This window comes from Mauremys reevesii, linkage group 8, assembly GCF_016161935.1.
Source record: "Mauremys reevesii isolate NIE-2019 linkage group 8, ASM1616193v1, whole genome shotgun sequence".
Taxonomy (NCBI): Eukaryota; Metazoa; Chordata; order Testudines; family Geoemydidae; genus Mauremys; species Mauremys reevesii.
In genome coordinates this window covers 33,877,164-33,889,926 of record NC_052630.1, presented here as the reverse complement: position 1 = coordinate 33,889,926, position 12,763 = coordinate 33,877,164, and the positions used below count along the sequence as shown (strand labels likewise).

Sequence of the window (12,763 nt, the reverse complement as noted above, 5' to 3'; positions counted from 1 at the left end):
CCCCATAGTTTGTGACTATATTTCAGCCTATTTGGTGAGCACTTCCAAATAAAGTGATTAGTAGCAATCAGATTTGGTTCTTGAATGATTTGCAAACAAAAAGTGGGCTAAATTCATTAGGTGGTTTATTGACAGTGAATTATTAACCAGTTGTAATTATTATGTTTGGATCATTTCGCTCATGAAGGTCCATTCCTGCTCATATTGAAGCCAATCGCAAAATCCCTATAACTTTAATGGGAACAGGATAAGGCCCCATGACAGAAGTTAGTTCCAAAAAAGTCCTCATACAAAACAAATACACTTAAAAAGGCCAAAAAAACTCGCTCTTTTCAAAAAGAGACCTGCTCATTTATTTCTCTGCCTGCCAGCATAACAAACTTTCAACCAAAGTTGTCAGCTCTTGGCTACTCAGTCACATAGAGGCCACAATTCAAAGCAAAACAAACTACATTTGTGTATATAAGGCTGAGCAAATGGGATGCAGTTTTTTTCCCTTGAGCACCAGAGAGGATTCCTCTGGGTCCAAGCTTCACTCTTGTATGTGACTGTTGCATGAGTTGGATAGGAAAACTGAGGCAAGGGAAGTGAGCAAAGACTGCGATGACCCCTCTTTGGGTCCCAAAAACTCTACACTGCCATCACAGTCCCCATATATCACAAAGATGTTTAGCCTATCAGTTGATTAGAAATGTTATTCCCTCAGTCCAGTCAATGTGTTCCAGTTGCTCTAGCAATATTCTTATTATCCTTTGGGCAAGGCATCTCCTTTTTCAGAGAATTATTTATCTGGTAGCCAATATTACTGATAGCAGAATTCTTTTATGAATGTCATTTAAATGCAAAAATCAGTAATAACCCATTGTGTGAGAGAGAGCCAGGTGTGACACTCCCCAGAGGTACTCAGAGTTGTGAGGTATCTCACCGCCATCTGCCCTTAGTGTGAAGCAGTCTTGCCTGATGCCCGTTGTAACTCAGCTTCCTGAACCCAGCAGCTTCTGGACACAGACAAGCACTGACTTCCTGGTCTCCAGAGACCTAACCCTCTCCTATGCAAGGTAGTGACAGATACACACTAATCCCTGAGCCCCTCTGCCAGCATCCCCATCTGTAATATCCAGCCCCTGTCACCGAACACTCTCAGAAATAGCCTGGTAAGCTGTCTCCAAAGAGACAGTGTACACACAGCTTGACTGGCACAGCTCCGGATCAGGCCTCACTATAAGCACTGGAATCTGCTTATAGTGAAATCAAATATATTTACAACAAAATTAAGATTTAAGGGAGAGAGCTAGGATAATAAGAACAGGTTCTTCTTCGAGTGATAGGTGCACCACTATAGGTGCGGCAGAGCTCTTGTGCCTGGGATCAGAGATCTTCATCAGCAGTGCCTGTTGGACCATACATGTGTACCTCCACCCTTGCGCTGTGAGCGGGATGTGTATATATAGCACTGTGTGGTCCAACTGCTCCCCAGTTCCATCTCTGTGGCCTTTGGTCTGGGATGGAATCCGCAGCAAAGCCCCGCTTCTCCTTTTCCTCCAGTAGATAGTGCCTTACCTGTCAGTTTTTAGTGTAGTTAGAGGAAAGGAGAAGTAGTAGGAATAATATAAAAAAAAAATTTTTTTTGTTTTAACTTTACCATTACTTCATAGCTTAGGTTTTCATTTCCTGCTTCCTGATCTTCCAGATTGGGAAGCTTTTTCCCTCACCCATATGCCTGGAACTCCCGGCTTTAAGAGTGTCTCTTGCTAGAATGCCTTCCCTGTAACGGATGGGTCACCTGTAGTGTATTATTGTCCAGGAGAGGGACATGTCCCACAAAAGTATTCCCATTGCCATGAATTGACTTCCAGAGCCAGAAAAGACTGGGACATTCGGTTATGACTGTCTCATGGAGTGCGGGGGAGAGGTAGCTCAGTGGTTTGAGCATTGGCCTGCTAAACCCAGGGTTGTGAATTCAATCCTTGAAGGGACCATTTAGGGAACTGGGGTAAAAAAAAATCTGTCTGGGGATTGGTCCTGCTTTGGACCTGGGCCCAGACTCTCCCCAGCAAATGGGATGCAGCCAGGTCATCCACCAATCCAAATTCCCCACGTTCCTCTTAGAGAAAGTAGTCTCTTTCTTGCTCTGATGAGAAGAAACAGGCTTCCTCTTTACACTCTGAGCCACAGCCCATCAGAACACAATCCCCTGTGAGGTTAGTCGCCTTAACATCCTCTGATGGGACATAGCTCCAGAGTCTGTTTTAGTACCACTGGTATGAAACACTAGTCTGAGGACCCTAACCAGGCAGAACTACAGCCCTCGGCATCGTCTCTTGGCTCTGGAGACTGAGACAGACCGATTTCAGGAGCTATGGCACCGATAAAGCTGCCAGCCCTGCCTCCTCTGTTCCTTCTTAGTGCCTGTGACGATTGGATGAAGCACCATTTCTTGCCATTGACTGTTTCATTGTTGTTGTACATCATTTCATAGATAGTTAGTTAATAGTGTTATAGTTAGTCAACAGAGTCCCAGTTGAGACTTTGCTCCGAGCGGGACATGCACCACTGGCCCGGCTTCAAGGGCCTAAGAGGCACTACCCATCTTCCCACCCAGCTGCCCAACCTGTCTCTCCCACAAGTCAGGGAGGCCAGAAGCAGTCATTTTGAGGATGCGCTTGAGGACGGCACCCCAGCTAATGTACTAGATCCAACCCACCCCTTCAGGTCGGCCTGGTCCCATGTCACCTCGGACTGTTGGATGCTAGACGTGGTTGCTTTGGTCTACACCCTGCAGTTTATAGCCAGCCATCCCTCCTACCCGCCTTCCCTGTCCATCTTCAGGGACCCTTCTCATGAGCAACTCCTTGTTCAGGAGATCAAAAACCTCCTGCGCTTGGGGGCAGTGGAAAAGGTTCCTCAGAACATGGAAGGCAGAGGATTCTACTCCCGCTACTTCCTAATTCCGAAGGCAAAAAGGGGTCTCAGATCCATCCTAGACCTGGTTCGCCTCAACAATTCTCTCAAGAAGTTGAAGTTTTGCATGGTCTCCCTGGCCTCCATCATCCCCTCCCTGGATCCGGGAGAGTGGTACGCGACCCTCGATTTAAAGGACGCATACTTCCATATTTCCATCTTCCTGGGGCACCGGTGCTTCCTCTGCTTCATAATGGGCCAGTGCCATTTCCAATTCACAGGGATGCCCTTTGGTTTCTCGTCAGCCCCGAGGGTATTCGCAAAGTGTATAGCACCAGTGGCCGGTTACCTGAGACGTCGGGGAGTCCAAATATATATCTGTAACTCAACAACTGGTTGATTATGGGGCCAGTCTCCAGAGCAGGTGCGGAGACATCTTGACCTGGTATGTTCCACCTGTCGTGACCTGGGGTTGATAATAAACGAAGAAAAATTCAACCTTGACGCCAGTACAATGCATAGAATTCATCAGAGCAGTTCTTGACTCCACTCAGCCTAGGGCCTTCCTCCCAGAGACTCGGTTCCAGGCCATGGTGGGCTGCAGGCCCACCCGCTCACCACTGCCCACATGTGTCTGAGGCTGCTGGGCCACATGGCAGCATGTACTTATGTGGTCAGGCACGCCTGGCTCCCACTCAGACCTCTTCAGGCATGGCTGGCGTCGGTCTATGTCTCCAACTGGCACATCATGGACCGAGTAGTCAGGATTCCAGACAGTGTCCTGTCATCCCTCCTCTGGTGGCAGTATCCCAAGTCAATGTTGGAAGAAGTTCCCTTCGCGGCCCTGGCCTTGTCGGTGACCCTTGTCTCTGACGCCTCAGACCTGGGTTAGGGAGCCCATCTGGGCGCCCTCAATACTCAAGGTCGCTGATCCAGTCACAATCGTTCCCTGCATATCACTGTCAGGGAGCTCAACGCTGTTTGACTAACCTGCCTAGCCTTTCTACCTCATATACAAGGCACAGTAGTCCAGTGCCTGATAGACAACGCAGCCGCGGTCTTCTATGTCAACAGGCAGGGTGGAGCCAGGTCATCTGTCCTCTTCCAGGAAGCCCTCTGGCTCTGGGACTTCTGTCTGCAGCACAACATCCATCTTGTAGCTGCTCACCTTCCAGGAACCGAGAACGCTTTGGCGGATGGCTTCAGCAGGACGTTCTCATCTTGCCACGAGTGGTCCCTTCATCCAGAGGTGCCCAGTTCCATCTTCTGCAGGTGGGGAACTCCCCAGGTAGACCTGTTCACGTCCTGGCAGAACAGGAAATGCAATGTCTTCTGCATGATTGGGGGCATGGACAGAGGATCCCTGTCGGATGCCTTTTTGCTCCCATGGTCGGTGGCTCTGATGTACGCCTTCCCTCTGGTGCCGTAACTACTCAGGGTCCTCTTGAAAATCAAACAGGACAGGGTGAGCGTCATCCTCACAGTGCCGGCGTGGCCGCGCCAACACTGGTTCAGCATTCTGATGGACCTCTCAGTGGCGATCCCGTTCCAGCTATCGCTCCGGTCAGATCTGTTGTGCAGAGGACTGCCGTGGTTCTGGGACCCCAACCTGGCGGTGTAACATCTGACTGCTTGGCTGCTGCGTGGCTAAACGTGCAAAAGCAGTAGTGCTTGGCTGAGGTTCAGCGCGTTCTGCTGGGAAGTAGGAAACTTTCCACCAGCGCAACCTACATGGCCAAGTGGAAACAGTTCACCTGCTGGATTGCGGACAAAGGTGTTCATCCTGAGTGGGCTTTGCTGCAGCTTATTCTGGACTACCTCCTGCACCTCAAGATCCATGACTTGTCGCTCTCATTGATCAAGGTCCATCTAGTGGCCATCTCAGCCTTCCACTCGCCGTTTGAGGGCAGGTCGATTTTTGCTCAGGATATCATGGCCAGATTCCTTAAGGGCTTGGAAGGCCTCTACCCGCATGTCAGGGATCTGGTCCCTCTGTGGGACTTGAATTTGGTGCTGTCGCAGCTCGTGGGTCCTTCCTTCAAGCCACTGGCTTCCTGCTCCCTCCTTCTCCTGGTTGCAGTGAAATCAGCCTGCTGAGTATCTGAGATTTGGGTGCTCACCTTGGAGACGCCTTACACAGTTTTCTACATGGACACGGTCCAACTAAGACTTACACCCAGCATTTTTTCCCAAGACAGTCTCTCAGATTCACTCAGGCCAGGACATTTACTTTCCAGTCTTCTTTCCGATGCCACATAGATCGGAGGAGGAGCGCAGGCTACATGCCCTGGACGTCAGAAGGGCTCTGGCCTTCTACACCGACCGGACCAAGCTGTTCTATAAGTCAATGCAATTATTCGTCACTTTGGCCATCAGAATGAAAGGTTGCCCTGTATCCACTAAAAGAATTTCTTCTTGGATCACTGCCTGCATTTGCTTCTGCTACAACTAAGTGAAGGTGCCACCCTGGCGATTGTCACTGCCCACCCTACCAGGGTGCAGGCCTCTTGGGCAGCCTTTCTGGCCCATGTGCTTATCCAGGACATCTGTAGAGCGGCCACCTGGTCATCTGTCAACACTGTTATGTCCCACTATGCCCTGACCCAGCAGGCCTGGGATGATGCTGGCTTCGGTAGGACAGTACTGCAAGCCGCTAAGCTATGAACTCCGAGCCCACCTCCATGGATGTTGCTTGTGAGTCATCTAAAATGGAATCGACATGAGCAAGCACTTGAAGTAAAAACGGTTACCTACCTTTTTGTAAATGTTGTTGTTCCAGATGTGTTCGTGTCCATTCCATTTCCTGCCCTTCTAATCCTCTGTCGGAGTTTCCGGCCACGAGGAACTGAGAGGGTGCAGAGCCGGCAGTGCCTGATATACCGCCACATGGGAGCACTGCTCCAGGGCATGCCACAGCCAGCCCTACGGCTACTGCTAAGGCAGAAATCTCAGCCAACTTTGCACTTGGGCAGAGCCGTCCATACCCATACGCAAACTATGCAGCTGCACAGGGCACCAGGAAATTTGGGGCACCACATTTCCTGGTGCCCTACGCAGCTGCATCCAGCTCCAATGGCCAGCCTGGTCCCCCGGACGGTTGAGCTGGCCCCTCATGGGCTGCGCACAGCAGGGCCCAGGAAAGCTGCCTCTGCCCCTGCCCCACCCTTTGCCTTCAGCCCCTGCTCCGCCCCACCTCTTCCTGCCCCACCCCCACTCTACCCCTTCCCACCCAAACCCCATCCCTTGAGCTATGGGTCCTGGGGGACTGCAGCAGGGGTTGGGTTCAGGCCTGCCCTGCACTCACCAGGCAGCGGGAACTGGAGTGACCCGGCTCTGGCCCACTCTGTTACACTGGCTCCCAGCTGTGCCGCTGGTGAGTGCTGGGGGTGGTTCCCCCCCCTTCCCTCAAACCTGGGAGCCGGGGGAACAGAACGGAGCAGGTTGAGACCAGGTCGCTCCACTTCCCGCCACCTCATGAGTGCGGGGGCGGGCCTGACTCCTGCTGTCTTCTTGCACTGGATGCTCCTGCCTCCAAAAGCTGTTGGGCACAGCCCCCTCTCCCCCGTGGAGGCCTGGGACGCCCCCCCACCTCGGAGGCCCGGGGCTGGCCCCCCCACAGTGGGGCTGCATAGGGCACCACAATCTCTAGGGACAGCCTTGCACGTGGGCGCGCATACACCTAGAATGGAATGGACATGAGCAACACATCTGGAAGAACAATAGTTACAAAAAGGTAGGTAACCATTTTTTTGTAGAAAAGTTAGTCCAGAGGCAAGAAACAAGATTGAAGACAAAATGGAGATGATGCAGCTGCCTTTTATATTCTTTTGCCATGTGGCTTGTACTTCCTTTGTCCCAAACACAAGCCTCACAGTACATGGCATGGAGGCCTTAGAGTTCTCTGTCCACAGGCATACCACATGCTTTGCTGACTCATAAGGTGTCTTCCCTGGTTCCTTTCAGTGGGTTCATTGTACAGTTTATGACCCTTGATGAGCCATCAAACAGATTAGGCAGTGCTGATGCCAATCTGTCTGGGGGTGTCACCCAGAAACATCCGAGTTTGGAAATACAGATATACCATGCATATCTATAACTTTCCTTCCTACAGTCCAGTAAACCTTGAAATGCCCCTTTTGAGGTGCCCTACCACTTCTCCATTGCTTGTTCTCCCGTGTGTTCCCCCTGTTGGGTTCACATCCGTCTTTTCAACCTGTTTTTCCTGTTAACTTCACATGCAAATAGAGGTTCCATTGTGTTGGCTTTACAATGCTTAATTTACATCAGCAACAGGGATAGGTGAATAGACATGCTTCTGTCTGGCAGAAGCCCTGTTTGTTCACTCTGCCTTGTAACAGATTTTAAAACATAATTTCAGTGTATATATGTACACATTTCCTTAGAGTGTCAGTACATGCATTTCTTAGTTTATATTGATGACCAGCGTGTCATTGGCTTTCATTTGATAACTTACTAGGCACTTGTTGGATAAGTACTATGAAAGCAGCGTGTTGGGTATAGTGAGTTTGTCAGGCCTGATAGGAGTTGCTCACACAGAGTACTGAACCCTTTGCCACTGAGGGGATCCTAGGGTCACACCATGTCCTTCAAAAACTATTTTAATAGATATGTCAACAACTGGGGTAAAAACAGCTACATCTAATGGATGTAAAATACTCCATTTTACACCCTTTACTACTGCAAGGACCAAATTCATCCCTGGGGTAACTCCACTGAAGTACAGTTGATTTAACACCAAGGATGAACTTTGCTCTATAAGTCTATTGCTCATTTCCCTTTGTTGGGAGGAATGAGGGTAGTGTTCTCAATTTCCATACAGTGTATATAGCAGTTTAACCAAAGCAAACAGTAGCACAAATTGTACAGCTACCATTAGATTGACAGTGATTTAACTTTCATCCCTAAATTGTTCTCTTTGACAGCTTGAGCTCACGGATTTCTTTTGCATGAACCATAAAGTGTGTGAGTTTAATACTAGGGTATGTTAGGTTGGAATGAGCAATGAAATTGAAAATCTTTTTGGCTCAAAGCCTCTCACACAATTCTCCTCCATACAAAGACAAGTGATCACATCATTTCCATTCTCTGATATCTCTGTTCATTCTGAAGTGGACCCTGGAATGGTCTTCCTTGTTTTCATAATCTTTCTGGCCACGCTTCAGTGTATCTCACATTAGTCTTTTTTCTCTGCTTCCTTTCTGGCTTTATCTATATATCAGCAGTTTCAACTCTGTCCCTCCACACAATTTAACGCTACCTGGAACAACTTATCTGGGGGTATGGCTACACTGACAAGTTGCAGCGCTGGTAGTTTGCAGCGCTGGTCGTCCAGCTGTGCAGGGCCAGCGCTGCAGTGTGGCCACATTTGCAGAATTTGCAGCGCTGTACTGAGAGGTGCATTGTGGGCAGCTATCCCACAGAGCACCTCGTCCTGTTTTGGCGCCGTTTTGCCGCTGAGTATTGTGGGAAGGGGAAGGAAGTGTGTGGGTCATTCCGCTTCCTGTTCCAACGCCCCGTGGTGCATCGCTTCACTTCCCAGCAGTCCACGTTTCTAGCCATTGTGAGTGCAGCACGTTTCTAGCCATTGTGAGTGCAGCACGCTTTCTGTGTGAAATGGAGCCTGAGCTGCTGAGGACTTTGCTGATGACTGTCGCCAGCACATCACGTTTGGCAGTTGAGCTATTCCTTCAGCTCCAAAGTGACAGTGAGGAGTCCGACGATGATCTGGATTTGCCTAATGCGGGTGACATGAAATTGCTTGTGGCGGTAACGGAAATGCTCAGCACCGTGGAACGCCGCTTTTGGGCTCGTGAAACAAGCAGTGAGTGGTGGGATCACATTGTCATGGAAGTCTGGGATGAGGAGCAGTGGCTGCAGAACTTTCGAATGAGAAAAGTCACTTTCATGGGACTGTGTGCTGAGCTCGCCCCCACCCTGCGGCGCAAGGACACGAGATTGAGAGCTGCCCTGACGGTGGAGAAGCGTGTGGCTATTGCAATCTGGAAGCTGGCAACTCCAGACAGCTACCGATCGGTCGGGAACCAGTTTGGAGTGGGAAAGTCGACCGTGGGAATCGTTTTGATGCAAGTTTGCAGGGCCATTAATCGCATCCTGCTAAGGAGAACCGTGGCTGTGGGGAACGTGCAGGACATTGTGGATGGCTTTGCAGAAATGGGGATCCCTAACTGTGGAGGGGCAATAGATGGGACGCATATTCCTATTCTGGCACCACCTCACCTAGCCTACGAGTGCATTAATCGCAAGGGGTATTTCTCTATGGTTCTCCAGGCGCTTGTGGATCACTGTGGGCGTTTCATTGACATTTACACAGGCTGGCCTGGAAAGGTGCATGATGTACGCATCTTTCGGAACAGTGGCCTGTTCAGGAAGATGCAGGAAGGGACATTTTTCCCAGACCGAATGATCACAGTAGGGGACGTTGAAATGCCCATTGTGATCCTTGGGGACCCCGCTTACCCATTAATGCCTTGGCTCATGAAACCCTATACAGGGAAGCTGGACAGGAGCCAGGACCGTTTCAACTACAGGCTGAGCCGGTGCCGAATGACAGTGGAGTGTGCTTTCGGCCGTTTAAAGGGGCGCTGGAGAGCCCTTTATGGGAAGCTAGACTTGGGGGAAAGCAGCATCCCTGCGGTTATATCCGCGTGCTGTACCCTCCATAATATTTGTGAAGGGAAGGGTGAAACATTCAGCCAGGCATGGACCAACGAGGTGCAAGTCCTGGAGGCTGAATTTGCACAGCCAGACAGCAGGGCTACTAGAGACGCCCACCACAGGGCAACAAGGATTAGGGATGCCTTGAGGGAGGAATTTGAGGCTGAAAGCCAACAGTAATGTTTTTTGCCTTGACCAGGAGTGACGTGCACTGGTTACAGTGCTTTTAAGTGCCTGTGTTTTCCTTGCTGTTTGTTACCTATGTTTTCCTTGGGGTTTGTTATCTTTCACTTTATGCAATAATAAAAACTGTTTCATAATCAAAGAAATCATTTATTTAAAAAAAGCAAATAAACGGGCAGGGGGGTTGGTTGTTGAACTGTACATTCATAGGTTTGCATATGTACTGCCAGGAGCGCTGTTGTGCACCTCAGGATTGTACTGTTGCATGGTGATGGGGGTTGAGTGCAGAGGGTAAGGGTCGTAGTTCTCTGGGCTCATAGGTGACCGTACAGGTGTCGGGGGCAGCTGGTGATGGTGTAGGTAAGAATCTGGATGCTGGGGAACGGGACTTGGAGCTGACATTGGTGCATAGGGGAAAGAGGTTTGGGAGGGTGGGGGTTTGGCACGGTAGTGCTCTGCCTGCATTGCTACCAGTGACTGCATACAGTCTGTTTGGCGCGCTATGAGGTTTATAAGCTGCCTCGTGGTTTTCTTCAGCGTCAACGCCTTTCTCCTGCTTTCTGTTTCCTTCCAGTGCTGCATCTTTTTTCTCCATTCCTGCGCAGTTTTATTCTCTGTTGCACACTGGTTCATAACTGCCTTCACCAAATCTTCTTTGCTTTTGTTAGGCTTCCTCCTCAGGTTCTGAAGCTTTCTTTCAGTCACTGATAACACCGGACCAGGACTAGTCAAGGACACTGTAAAAAATCAGCAAATGATACATTTTAATAGAGCCTGCATTGTGTATAATCTGAAGTTAGTTTCAAGTCTCACACTGTAGCATTCCTCAGACATTTCAAACACAGCTAGAGAATTCACAGCCTCCCAGAAATGGTAAGTTAGGGTAGTAGTCAATAAAACCTCCATGTCCCTCAGGAATTAACTCTGGGGTTCCTGCCGCGGTTTGCTTGGGCAGGGTGCTTTTTGCTTCATGGGTACAGTGCCTGTTTTTGGGCTTTGTTAAAGGTAGGCAGCAAGCAGCACTTGGGAAAAGCAGCACTGCCATGTCCCTCAGGAATTAACCCTGGGGTTCCTGCCGCGTTATGCTTGGGCAGGGTGCTTTTTGCTTCATGGGTACAGTGCCTGTTTTGGGGCTTTGTTAAAGGCAGGCAGCAAGCAGCACTGCCATGTCCCTCAGGAATTAACCCTGGGGTTCCTGCCGCGGTTTGCTTGGGCAGGGTGCTTTTTGCTTCATGGGTAGGTACAGTGCCTGTTTTTGGGCTTCGTTAAAGGCAGGCAGCAAGCAGCACTTGGGGAAAGCAGCACTGCCATGTCCCTCAGGAATTAACCCTGGGGTTCCTGCCGCGGTTTGCTTGGGCAGGGTGCTTTTTGCTTCATGGGTACAGTGCCTGTTTTTGGGCTTTGTTAAAGGCAGGCAGCAAGCAGCACTTGGGGAAAGCAGCACTGAAACACTCCCTCCATTTCCCACAGGAGTTCATACTTGAAGATATCTCCCTGCTGCGGGTTACCAAAGAAGCAAGGGAGGGTCTCCTACAACAATGAAGCAAGGGAGGGTCTCCTACAACAATGCGGATTCCGCCCTGGCCCCTACGCAGCTTGCCTGTGTTCATCCATGGTTCCCCCACCCCTCCTGGAACAGTGGCGCGGACGCGTTAGCCTGACTGGGACAGGGACCACACTGGCTCTCCCTTTAAACTTGGTCACGCGAATTGCCTATGCTCTTGCAGAAACTTTTGAAGAGATTACAGAGGCAGATTACCACGACGTGATAGACCACATCAATGGGATATTCCATGTCTAGGCATGCAGGCATGCAGCCATACCACCCCCCCTCCTCTCCCAAAACCTTTGCATTGCAATAAAAGCTGCTTACCTGGGACCTGCTCCTGTGATTCTTCTGCACCAAGCCCCAGGGGCTGCGACTGGCTAGCTTCCTCCTGGCTTGAGAAGAGCTCCTGACTGCATGCCTCCTGGGACTCCGGGGTGTCTTCCCCCACCACAGTAGCCTCACTGTCTGCCTCCCCCTCCCCCTCCTCTACCGGCTCTGAACTGTCCATCGTGGTCCTTGGATTTACAGAGGGGTCACCCCCATAAATCGCATCCAGCTCCTTGTAAAACCGACAGGTCGTGGGGGCAGCGCCGGATCTGCGGTTCCCCTCACGTGCTTTGCAATAGGCACTCCGCAGCTCCTTTACTTTAACCCTGCACTGCAGTGCGTCACGCTCATGGCCCCTTTCCAGCATGGCTCTTGATACCTGGGCAAAGGTATCATAATTCTTACGGCTAGAGCGCAGCTGTGCCTGCACAGATTCCTCCCCCCAAACACTGATGAGGTCCATCAGCTCGCCATTGCTCCATGCTGGGGCTCGTTTGCCACGTGGAGGCATGGTCACCTGTAAAGATTCACTGATTGCACTCCACACCTGGCTGAGCAAACAGGAAGGGGATTTTTAAAATTCCCGGGGCATTTAAAGGGCGGGTCACCTGAGGCCAGGGCAGTAGAGTCTGACCTGATGAGCAGAGTGGCTGAACAGGCATTCTGGGATACACCTTATACCCTGGAAGCCAATCACAGCGCTGGTGTGTGGCCACACTTGATGACCAGCGCTGCAGCACCAGCGCTGGAATCCTTATTCCCCATGCCGAGTGAGGTGTACGGCCAGCGCTGCAGCCAGGGAGTTGCAGCGCTGGAAGTGCCCTGCAGGTGTGGCCACTTACTAATTGCAGCGCTGGTGGAGGCTTTCCAGCGCTGCAAATCGCCAGTGTAGCCATACCCTGAGTCTCTCCACCTTGTTAACTTCTCATCTCCTTTCGTATCTCAGCTGAAAGTATCTCTTCTTTCTTACCTTCCACATGAACTTTTATATTCTCACGCTCCGCTGTTACTGAACTCTGCAAAACTATATAGGGTATTGTTTGTATGAGAGATACTATATAAAATAGATATCAGAGGGGTAGCCGTGTTAGTCTGGTTCTGTAGAAG

The 12,763-nt window shown here is 50.4% G+C and overlaps 1 protein-coding gene across 1 annotated transcript in view; it reads left to right on the top strand.

The window, feature by feature from the left end:
* The window catches only part of SIL1 (SIL1 nucleotide exchange factor), a 257,546-nt gene that overhangs the window by 156,462 nt on the left and 88,321 nt on the right, over positions 1-12,763 (top strand). The window lies entirely within an intron of this gene.